A 12,698-nucleotide genomic window follows, 5' to 3' on the forward strand; every position below is an offset into this window, starting at 1 on the left:
AGCATTTTCATGTCAGGTCGCGGAATTCAACTACCAATTAATTTTAAGGTCAAACGGTCAACACAGGCATAACTTCTAAAGTTGATAGATAGGGCCAAAAACTAAATATATGACTATCTCAAAAAGTTGTGGACGAATTATGACAAAACAAGGTGGATGAGTTGGAGAGGTGACAAGAACAAGTGGATTGGATTTTGGTTCGGATCCAGCCGATTATTGGAATACAAAACATGAACTGTTCGACCTGGCAGAGGTATGCGCTCTACCAAGTGCCATTCTACTTTGTGCTGTTTTGCCAAGTTGTCACTCTGTGAGTGATTTTAATTTGCTGTAGGATATGTGTAGGAATGGTACACCTGAGGATTGATGTACAGGTAGTAGACAAAAAAACCCGGAAAACACCAATGTAAAGTCACGTAATCGGGCATTGGGCCACCATGTGTGGCCAGTCTGGCCTGTATGTGGAATGGCATAGAGTCTGGCAGTGTCTGGAATTATTCAGGAAGGATGTGGCACAATTCTTCCATGAGAAAGTCAATCAACTCACACCTGTTTTATGGAGGTGAAAAACGCTGTCTCAGGTGTCGTTTCAGAATATCCCATAAATGCTTGATTGGGTTCAGATATGGTGATTGAGAAGGCCATGACGTACGGATAATATCAATGTTATGTTCATCAAACCATTGGGCGACCACATGTGCTGTGTGGGTGGGGGCATTGGTGGAGGTCTCCTCTTGGGCCATGCTAGCCATAATTGTAGGCAACCAGCCCTGTGCAGCATTTTTATACATGACCCTAAGCATGCTGGGATGTTATTTGCTTAATGAACACATGCACCACACCTGTTTGGAAGCCGTTGCTTGGTGTCCCTCGTTTACCCAGGTGTTTCCATTTTTTTGTCCACTACCTGTAGCTCGGTTGAAGGACCGGATATCTCCTTTGCATGAGGTAAGAAATGTGAAAATAATTGCAGATAAAAATTGGCTACGTTTGTGGAAGGAGTCTGCAGAGAACATTGGTGATGGTGTGGACAGAGCAAGTGCAGACAGGGGTGAGAATGGGTGGGGGGGGATTTGTTTTGTTCGGCAATTTAAACTATCAAATATGTAGATTCTTCATTCTGCATGAACGATGGTAGACATACAGTGGAGTTAAGTGTTGTTTTGAAGGAGCAGAAGCAAGCAACATTGAAGGAAGGTGAACATCATGTTGGTTATGGCAGGAAAACATTGATTATGATACACATAGGAGCAAATTAAACAAGGTTTACTCGGAGGATTTCAGAAATAGATACAGTGTATTGGGGGAGCCGATTGAAAGCAAAGGTTTGCGAGGTAATGTTTTCCGGTACTCTCTTCTGAGATTAGGCAATAGAATAGTATTTATGAGCAGAGCGAGACAAGAATGGTGTATGCAGCAAAGTTTTGCATTTCGGAAGCAATGGAGAATAATTCAGTAAAGTAAGGCGATTAGATTTTGGGAAGGTAACATTTGAGGGTGTGAGTGGAGAGTGAAGTGCCAGAGATTGGAAGAAACTAACAGGAGGGCAATCACCATCGGTGAAATGGGCAACCTTCAGGGAGCAAATGTTAATTGTATACTGAGTAAATATACAGGATATTCCAGTGAGGTGTAAAGGTAGAGGCAGAAAGTGATGAAGGTTATTGGGCAGCGAGGTAAGCAGTGCAATTAAGGATAAGCAGAGGCATGTTTATTGGTTGTACGAGTGAAACAACAAGACTGGAGTCAGACTCAGATCATTATTGGAGTAAACAGTAGAAACATGCACACATCCTCATGCGTGTTCAGCCACGAAGTTAATTTTGATGGACAATTACACAACCAGACATTTCACGAGCATTTGGTCTCTTGACAAAAATCCTCAAGTGCAACTCAGTGGTGTGTCAGTTGCTTGTAAGGTCAATCCTCTTCCCCCAAGAAATCTGTCTTATAAATGTTCAGTCAGTATTCCTCATAAGGTTGCGTCGCACGGATTCACACCTTGACTAGTTATCCAAGTGTGTTGACAAGTTGCTGATTCAGGGGTTTCTATCATACTCGTTTGAATTGCTGCCAACCACCAACACTGTTGTCTGAGATACAACACAAAAGGTGTCACCATCCTCCACTATGCTTCACGGTAAATGTTATACATTGGTTTGAATCCCATTTTGAATTAAACTCTCATTAAATATTGCCAAGCGATTCAAAATCGTAATAACTTATAAAGAGCACATGTTCAGTCCAAATGTTCTCACACCACTACTTATGGACCATTGTCCATTTTAACCTAATTGTTGTGCACCACTCCTTCCCAATTCCATATCCAGGTGATGCATGACGTCATCGCCGAGCACCAAAGGATGGGGGTACTCAGTTTTTACTCCGGTTGTTTGTTTTCTTGTTTTCTTACTTTCTTGTTTGTTTTCTTGTTTGTCCAAGCGATATCACAGCCATCCTTGAAGCTCGGAAGTTGAACTTTTCGCACAATAGTGAACAAGTGCTTTGGCAACAACAGTGTTTTTATTTTTTGATTAATCAGTTAATTGATTGATTACTTAATTATTATAGATTTATTAATTCTTTATTTATTTTCTTTCTCATCTGGGAAATATCTCGGGCACCTTTTGAGCTGGGAACCTGATATTTGGACAAGACGGTGAACAAGTGATTTGGCTATAAAGGGTATTTTCGATTACTTAATTTTCAAAAACTTACAGATTCGGATGAAACAGTGGTGGTTTTGGTATGCTGTATCCAAATGATGAAGAAATTAGTTATTTTACAATTATTTATTTGTTTTAATGATGCAATTACTTGATCAATTATTAGACACTGCTCCCTCCCAATACAATCTCCATGTGCAGCACGGCGGCATCGCCAGGCACTGAAGGCACCCCAGCAATGTCGCACGCTGGAGGATTTGTGATTTATTTATTTGGCATGGGTGCGGTGTACTTTGAATGTACCTCCACTTGTTTTTGTTACCTTTTCTCAGTATATGGAGTGGTTTTTTTAAGGAGCTACACATCCACTGAGACCACTTCACGCTAATGTGTATCTGACTTTTTCAAGACAACATTTACATATGTGTATGTACAGCAGGGTCATTGGTAACATCTGTACGTGACTCTTGTCATGTAATCATTACTTTACTTTACATGACTTTACGTGACTTTACATGATTACACGTAATCATGTAAAGATTACACCCTGAGATACATAACACCATGCTTGGAGAGTTCTGTCTTTCTACTTCTAATATTACTGGTGCCAGTTTCACATATCCGGTAAGAGTATCGTACAGTATACAACTCCGAATGAAACATGGAGTTTGGCCACAATCTTTACCTCCGCCACCGAAGGTGAACGAGGTTATGTTTTCAACCCTTTCTGTCTTCGTTAATTGCCGGAATCCTTCGGATTTCGGCAATTATGTTGGTCGGTTGTGTGTGTCATTCTGTGTGTCTGTCTGTTTGCTTGCGTGTTTGTTTACCCTGTTGTAGCCACACCGTTTCAGCCATCATGACCAAACTGGGTACAGACGTCGGCCATGGTCCAACTTAGACACTTGTCGTTTTTAGTGAATGTAGGTCAAAGGTCAAGGTCAAGGTCAAGGTCACCGAAAAACCGAAATTCTTATTTTCGTAATAACATCCGCTAAAATGATGGTGTCGACTTGAAACCAAATCCAAAATGTGCATCATCCAATTCTGCATCTAACCATATGTCTCATTGGGGTGTCACACCAACACCCTTCTTAGCGGTCAGGGGGGTCGGGTCAAAAATTTCAAGTTGCGATAAAAACGCCATTTCAAGTCCGATTGACTTCCAAGTTATGATCATGACCAAACTAAGTGCGACAACTCATTAAACAGGAGCGCTATTGACTTATTCGGACCAAATTGATTCCCAGATTTTTGTTTTTTCAGAGAACATGGAGATATGACAAAGTTATTCTGGAAATTCCTTGCTCAACGAGCAATTTCATTTGTTTGTCTGTCTGGTTGTGTACAGGATATCTCAAAATGTTGTGGATGTATTTGGATGAAATTTTGTGGACAGGTTAGGTGTGTGACAAGGATGAAGTGATTACATTTTGGTGAAGATCCAGATCTGGATCCGACTACTATAATTAACCTCCGCCATCGAAGATGGATGGAGGTTACTGTTTTCACCCCTGTTTGTTTGTTTGTGAACAGTATTACGGAAAAACTCCTGGACGGATTTCGACGAAACTTGGTGGGGGATTAGGTATGGTCCAAGGATCATGCCATTAGATTCTGGACTTGGTCCAAAGTCCAATATGGCCGCTATGGCGGCCATTTTGAAAAATATTTGAATTTTTGTTTTTGCATTTCGACATGTTTTAAGTGATTTCCAACCAAAAATAAATAAATTTGTTAGAGAAAAAAATAAACAAAATTTTGCGACTTTTTTTCAAAAAAATTTCGATTTTATTTGAAAAATATTTGAATTTTTTTTTTTTTTGCATTTCTACATGTTTTAAGTGATTTCCAATCCCCCCCCAAAAAAAAATTGTGAGAGAAAAAAAAACTTTGCAGCTTTTTTTTCAAAAAAATTTCGATTTTATATTTTTGGCATTTCTACATGCGCATCAATCTAGTTTAGTTTATTCAATTGTGGTTCAGTAGAGTCTGATCCGTTTTGACCTACAATGAATAGGATATCAGGTTCACTTAAGTGACCCAGCACTATTGGCGGCGGAAGTTTTGCACTCAGGTCAGGTTTCAGTCAGGTCAGGTTAGATCTGTGACCTGCTACAGGTATCATGTAAACCTGTACTAACCTGTTCCATGGTCGGGTTGTCGGCGACTAAACCGTCTCCCCCACCAAGTTTTCTGGTGAGGAGGGTGTTTGGATATGGACACCCAGCAGGATTAAAAACAAAAACCTGTCAAAGGGCGGAGGAGCTCCTTGTGAGCCAACGGCCATCCATATGTAGTGCCCAACTGTGTTTGCGGACGTCCTCCTGCAGTTGGGTTACTTTTTTATTAGGAGGTTGGTGGCAGGATTTGCACTCCCGCCACCATAAAACCCTTCATTCCGCAAAACACAAAAACGCAAAAAAAAAATCTGAAAACCCACTCGGTGAGAGTAACTCCTGTGCAGCTTCCCTTCGCAGGGCAGCTCACCGGATGAAGGGATTGGGGCAAAGCCTTCGGGACCCCCAATCTTTGATGATAGGAGGGAAACCACGGGGTAACATCCCTGGGTCAGATTGCGGGAGAGTGTGTCGGAGTGGTGCTGAGGTGTCGTCCACCAGACGGCGGTCTCCTTGGGTTAACCTGAGGCGGTCCCTTCGGGTGGGTACCTGGAATGTCCTATCCCTAAGAGAGGATTATCACCTGTCTCTGTTATCATCTGAGCTCAAGCATTTGGACATCGGGATTGCAGCTCTCTCTGAGGTTTGGAGACCAGATTGCGGCGAGATAATGGTGGGTGGTTACACCTACTATTGGTCTGGTCGCTCTGATGGTTACCATACCCAAGGAGTTGCTGTAGCTGTGTCCAATAAGCTGACCCCAATGATAATTGAGGTAACACCGGTCAACGAGCGTATTATGAGATTAAGGATTCGTCACTCCTTAAGTGTCATTTCCATGGTCTCTGTTTATGCTCCGACTGAGGCGAGTGATCTCACCGTGAAGGATGCATTCTACGCCACGCTCGAGTCTGTGGTTGATCAGTGCCCCAGACGTGACACACTTCTAGTCTTGGGGGATTTCAATGCATCGACTGGAACTGATAGGGATGGTTATGAGATGTGTGTTGGTCCCCATGGGTCAGGAACTATGAACCAGAATAGCACTAAGTTCCTTGACTTTGCAAGAAGTCATGGACTTAGGGTGGCTGGTTCATGGTTTCAGCGCCCACAAGCTCATCGCTGGACTTGGTATTCCAACGCTGGCGGTGTGGCAACGGAGATTGATCATGTCCTCATTGATGGTTGCTGGAGGATGATCCAGAACTGCAGGGTCTACCAGAGTGCTCAGTTCCTCAATACTGACCACAGGCTTGTTGTAGCAACTCTAAAGCTGCACCTTAAATCCTGGAGAATGGTACCATCCCAGCCTAGGCTGGATGTTGGCAAGCTCAGGGATGAGAGGTCGATGAGAGAGCTCAGGGAAACCAAGCTGAGGAGTTTGCGAACAGGCTGAGTCCTGAAGAGTTGTGGAGTGCCTTCAAGACCACCGTCCTTGATGTTGCCGGTGGATGTCTTGGAACTCACCGCAGGGCAAAGAAGAATTTTGTCTCTCAAGGGACACTAGATACCATTGACCAGAGTCGCAGGGCCAGGCTGAATGGCAGAGCTGAGCTGTTCAGCGAGCTGAGGCATAAAACTGTACGTGCACTGAGGGTGGTCAAGGAGGCCTATGTGCGAGGAATCTGTGAGGGGTAGAGCATCACCTGTGGACAGGTGATTCTCGTCCCGCTTACAGGGGAATTCGCGCATTGCGTTCATCCAAGCCCATCCCTCGGAGCACTGCAGTTTGAGCAGAGAGTGGTAGGCTCTTGACAGAGGAGTCTGAAGTGAAGGTCCGCTGGGCCGGTTACTTCGAGCGGTTGTACCGGGCTGATCCCCCAGCTGTCGAGTTGGACGTCAAGGGTGTTACAATCCCTGTTGCTGACCCTCAAATCAACTGTGGTCCACCTTCGCTTATGGAAACACGGGCTGCGGTGAACCGGTTGAAACGGGGCAAAGCTCCAGGGATCTGTGGCATCCATGCTAAACTTCTCAAGGCTGGTGGAAATGCTGCACTCGTGTCATTGCATGCAGTTTTGTGCTCTGCCTGGAACACAGGCATCATCCCAACTGATTGGAAGAGGGGCCTTGTTGTTCTTCTCTGGAAAGGGAAGGGTGATCGCCAAGACTGCAACAACTACCGAGGGATGATGCTGCTCTCAATGCCGGGCAAGGTCTTTGCTCGGATAATTCTTGATAGGGTTCGCCACCATCTGCTTGAGCACCAGCGTCCAGAGCAGTCAGGCTTTTCACCAAAGAGGTCAACGATTGACCGTATCCTTGCTCTTCGTGTCCTCACCGAACGCAGACGAGTTTCGGCAGGGGCTGCTTGCAGCCTATGTTGATCTCTGTAAAGCGTTCGATTCAGTGAATCGGGATGCCCTCTGGAGGATTCTTGGTCTTCGTGGGGTGCCACCAAAACTGATCGATCTGGTGTCTGAACTCTACTCTGGAACTGAGAGTGCTGTGAAGTGTGGTGGTACAATTTCTGACTTATTTCCAGTTGTTACTGGAGTTCGTCAGGGGTGTGTACTGGCCCCACACTTTTCAGCACTTGTATGGACTGGATTTTAGGGAGGATGTCGGAGAGATCAAGCTGCGGTGCATCGTTTGGGAATGTCAAGATCTCGGACCTTGATTTTGCACATGATGCAGTCATCTTTGTGGAGACTCTAGACATCCTTTTGGGGGCCCTCGAGGTGCTGAATGAGGAATCGGAGCCGCTGGGATTATGGGTTTCTTGGGTCAAAACTAAGATCCAGGCTTTCGGTGACAACTTGGATGCTGCTGTCCTGTCTGTGTGTGTGTTTGTGGTGAGGATGTTGAGGTCCTGGAGAGATTCACTTACCTTGGCAGTGATATTCATGTCTCTGCTGGCTGTGAGTCAGAGGTCAATAGACGTCTGGGTCGGGCCTGGGGAGTCATGGATTCACTGGATAATGGGGTGTAGCGCTGCCGGCACCTGTGCGGGAGGACGAAAGTCCGAGTCTTCAGGTCCTTGGTACTTCCAGTCTTGCTTTATGGATGCGAGACTTAGACTCTGACCAAGGATCTGAGACGGAGACTTAATTCCTTTGGTACCAGGTATCTTCCGAGAATCCTTGGCTATCGCTGGTCGGATTTTGTGTCCAACGAGCGGTTGCTGAGAGAGACTCGGATGAGATTTGTTACCTGCATAGTCCGTGAGCGTCAGTTGCGGCTGTATGGACATGTGGCTCGTTTTCCTGACGCTGATCCTGCTCACCAGATTCTCTCAGCGGGGGAGTCTCGTGAGTGGAGGAGGCCAGTGGGCCGACCACATGCCTCGTGGTTGCAGCAGGTTGACCATCATCTCAAGGAGATGGGGATGGGCCTGGCATCTGCCTGGGGGATGGCCAGACGGAGGCCCCTGGAGTACCGGCGGAAAGTAGACGCAGCGATGCGCTGTTCTGGCACATGCTCCCATACCTGACCTGACCTGTTTTGCACTCTACCGAGTGCTCCCCCTCTAGTTTTTAAAGTGATTCTTCACCATTGAGAGACCGGGCCAAAAACGATATATGGCACGATGTCTCAAAAAGTTGTGGACGGATTTGGACGAAACTTGGTGAACACATTTGGATGTGTGGCATGGAAGAATTGATATGATTTTGATGAAGATCTGAATCCGAATCTGGATACGAGTTATTTAATTTTTAAAGTGCTTCTTCACCGTTGAGAGATAGGGCCAAAAACTATATAGTACTGTATAGCATGATATTTACTCTCACCAAAGGAGAGAGTATTGCATTTGGGTCCGTTTGTTTGTCTGTTTGTCTGTTTATTTGTCTGTTTGGCTGTCTGTCTGTCTGTCTGTTTGATTGTCCACACAGAGCTTTCATGTTTTTTTTTCCGCAATCGCTTGTCGGGTTGAGACGAAATTTTTACCATTGGTGCGACTACTCATGTCGAATGTTTTAATGATGATTATGACGTCATACATCACATGGTGTGGCATCCATATTGGAAAAACAGAAAAAATTGGACATCTGTGTCTGAAACTGCACCAAGGAAAAAAAATTAAACTTGGCACATGGCAAGTACTCCTGGGGAATGAGTGTGATTTCTTATGACATCATAGGTGCCCTCATTATGACATCATAATTGCATATGTAGAACGCCACATCTGATGAGTATGAAAATATTTGAGGGTCATCTGGGGATAAAATGGTCCACATTAAAAAAAATTTCATGACGTCATCGGTCACATGAATCGGCAGCCATATTGTTTTTAAAATTAAAAAAATCTTTAAAATTCTTCTTCTCTGAAGTGGCTGAACAGATCGAGGCAAAACTTTACACATATCCTGTCCATAAAGAAGAAAAGATTCACACATTTGATGTCATTGGTCATAGGGTTTGGCAGTCATATTGGATTTACCCTAAAACCTATAAAAAATCTTCTTCAGAATGGCTGGACGAATCAAGGGGAAACTTCACACCAGTGTTCCCAAAGCCACGGGTGTACAAGTAGCACGTAGCAAGTACTCCTCATGGGGAATGAGTGTGCTATTTTTATGATGTCATTGGGGCCTAAATTATGATGTCATAATTACATATGTAGAACGCTACGTCCGATCAGTATAAAATATTTTTGAGGGTCATCTCGGAATAAAATGATCCTCAAAATATTTTTGATGATGTCATCGGTCACGTGATTAGACAGCCATGTGGTTTTTGTTTTTTTTAAACCTTCAAAAACGTTCTTCTCTGAAATGGCTGAAAAGATCGAGGCGAAACTTGACACATGACCGCCTATCCATGAAGAACAAAAGGGTCACACATATGATGTCATATGTCACATGGTTTGCAGCCATATTGGATTTACCCTAAAACCTATAAAATACACCACTCAAAAGAATTCCTGGCGAGGGTTTGCAATCTCTGATTGCTCTTTTTCTTGTTCAAAAATGTAATGGGTCCGTTATGTTCTCGTGGATCAGACATTGCGTGGTCGCGGTATGCGCTCTACCGAGTGCCCTTCTAGTTTTCAATAGTCTTGCCAACATGAAATCCAATTTGTTCTGTCACTTTAGCTGGCTGTCTTTTCCTAATCTGTAGTGATTTCAATGGCCACTATATTGTAGTTGGTACAGGTTTTTCCCTCTGACCATTCATGCCAGTGTTGCCACAAAGTTATTTTGTGAATTTATAGGTCTAACTCAATCCATTCACTTTTCTACTAACATACTATCAAATGGTTTTCATTCATTTCTGGATTTTATAATGATAAACTTCCCCTCTAATATTCCTTAATCCTCATAAACCCACCTTGGCTTCTTTAATCATGGCATCCTGAAAGTATCTTTCTCTCTGTCTTCAGGGAATCAACAAGGTGATGTGGGAGTTTTACGAATCAGACTGATCTGGCCTATAGTTTACTGTTTCCCTCACAGACTGGCCCATCATATATTTGAAGCATTGGTAGTACCTGGGACTCTTTCTGATGAAACTGCTTTCTTTCCTTTTGCAGTTCATTCATGCTTTCCCCCAGGTTCCAGCTATCCTGCTCAACATACCTACCCTGGTATATCGATGTGATGCAGTCACAATGAAGCTGCTTTATGTCTCCACATAGAAAGTAAATTGAACCAATGAGAACCTGCTATCACCCTGAAGACATTGCAACCAGTGCGTGTCCATCTTTTGGTGCACCTGAGGTCCCACCTGTCAAGACTCTTGCCATTCTCCAAAGCTTTGTGCAAAACAGGCAAATCCATCACCAGACTAGTACGTGATTCTTGTGTGATCCTTCATTAAGGAAGAATAGTATCATGATGAATCCTGTGAGAGACAAGGTAGAATGACAACAATGTCCTTTCTGAAAAGACCATGTTTTTTGTTTTGTTTTGTTTAGTTTTATACATGGTCTAGGCTCGTGGAAGAGCAAGGACACAGAACAGATCAGGACACAACATAACAAAGGGAACAGCAGGAGAAAGTAGAAATGCCAAGAGCAAGCCAGATGGAGAAAGTATAAGACAGACATACAAGGTATGGAGGTAACGACGATGGGCAGGGAAGAATGCAAGAGGGTGGACAATGGATACATTAGAAAAATTTGGGAGGAGTGCGGGTGGTTTAACAGGTACAGAAAAGATCATGGTTTTGGATGGGGGATGACTTGAGATGGTGGTGAACAGATGTCTTGAAGACTTGGAGGGAAGAATGCGATTGAAGAGAGTGTGGAAGGTGGTTCCACAGGTATGAAAAAAAAACAAAGAATAAATGAGTGGAGCTGAGCAGTAGTTCTGAATATAGGCAGTTTTAATCAGGGGATGAAGATTGCTGGTGGACCGCGTGTGTCCTGCAGATACCTGGAGGGGGGGGGGGGGGACAAAGCATGGAGAGGGAAGAGAGTGCAAGACCAGAAATGAGGTAGAAGAAGACAGAGAGACCACTGACCAACCTGTCAGCAATGGCGAAGTGATCGGCCCATAGACTCAGCTTTATCGCGCGAGATTCCAATGATCTTGAAAACCTTGGTTTCCACTGCGTCAAGCTGAGCAATATGTGAGGTGGGGAGCCAGCCCCCCAGAGGGGAGAGCAGTAGTCCATCAAGTTGCAGATGAAAGTCTTGCAGGTGGATAAGAGCTCAGGTGTGCCAATGATGGACTTTGCATGATGGAGGATGCCGAGTCGGCATCTGGCTTTGGAGTCCAACATTGAAATGTGGCTTGCCCAAGAGAGGACATAGCTGAGAGTGAGACCCAAGAGTTTGAGTGACTGAACCTCTCTGAGAGGGTTGTTGAAAAAGTAGATGGTTGAGAAAGTGGAAAGTCGAGTGTTTGTGGGACAGTCATTTCAGAGAGAGAGAGAGAGAGAGAGTATTCCAACATATTCCAAGTGTTTGACCAGTTTGTAATTTTGTTAATGTCTGAGGAGAGGGGCGAGGCTGCTGCTTGTTCCTCAAATCCTTCCCTTCTGTACCTACACTACCCACAACCCACTCTCCCTTACTTACTTACTGTGCCCTCTGGCATGCTTGGCTTCTCTGTTGCGAAAGTTGAAAAGTTTATGAGAAATGTTGACTACTCCATGGTCTCATCCTCAAACATTGCTATTCTGCAAGTCCTACTTGTATGATATATTGCCTTCTTCAGGGAAACTTTCAAAGGACCTCCGATCAAAAGGAAGGGCGCCAAGACTGATCTCCAATAAGAAATGGCAAGCATTCTCAATATCAAAAGGAAAATTATGGAATAAATCATTGCTGCTGACCTCAAGCCATCTCTTCTCCAACACTTTATCCGTTCTCCAACCTCAAGAAAATAAGTAGCTAGTCTACTTCCTGGAATATGCAATTCAATGCATCAATTCGGTTCTACACTGACTTTTTCCCTGCATAAAGATCAGCTAGTGGATCATCCAATATCCTTATCTGCTCATCTTTTGGGTGAGGTGCATTTTCTGGAGCTCCTTGGTCTGATAATTGAAAAAAAAACCTGTGTTGTGATGAAGATATATCCAAAGTATAGCCTCCAAGAACAGTAACAACCTTGGTATTCTTTAAAGATTGTAGCATCTTCCTCCCATCATTCTCTTGTAGAGGAAGTGGAATCTAAGGCCCTCTGAATCATTACCATCTCTCAACAGGAGGTGAAGTCTCAGGGTCTGGTGCTTGCTTACCACTCAGGATCTGTCGCCCCTAACCCCACTCTCAGGATCTGTTCCCCTCCCACGTTTTCAAGTCTGAATTGTTTTATGAGAAATCCAAATTTTCTCAAATCTGTTCTTTGGCTATCCACCCCAAATCTGCACTTCATGCTCACCCCAATCCCTTCACTCCCCCTATATTTTATTTTCCTTGTAATCTTTTTCCTTGAGTCTGTTGTTTCACACTCTTCTCTCCCATCCTTCCAAGAATGCAGCCAAATGCCATATAATTGTCTGAAGAAGCCTCAGTTGAATC

At 44.1% G+C, this 12,698-nt stretch overlaps 1 protein-coding gene across 1 annotated transcript in view; it reads right to left on the reverse strand.

The window, feature by feature from the left end:
* Positions 1 to 12,698, reverse strand: part of LOC147018711 (alpha-synuclein-like) — a 68,395-nt gene that overhangs the window by 23,998 nt on the left and 31,699 nt on the right. The window lies entirely within an intron of this gene.

Source organism: Eptatretus burgeri, chromosome 10, assembly GCF_056783735.1.
Source record: "Eptatretus burgeri isolate ZD-2024b chromosome 10, Ebu_testis_v1, whole genome shotgun sequence".
NCBI classification, from domain to species: Eukaryota; Metazoa; Chordata; class Myxini; order Myxiniformes; family Myxinidae; genus Eptatretus; species Eptatretus burgeri.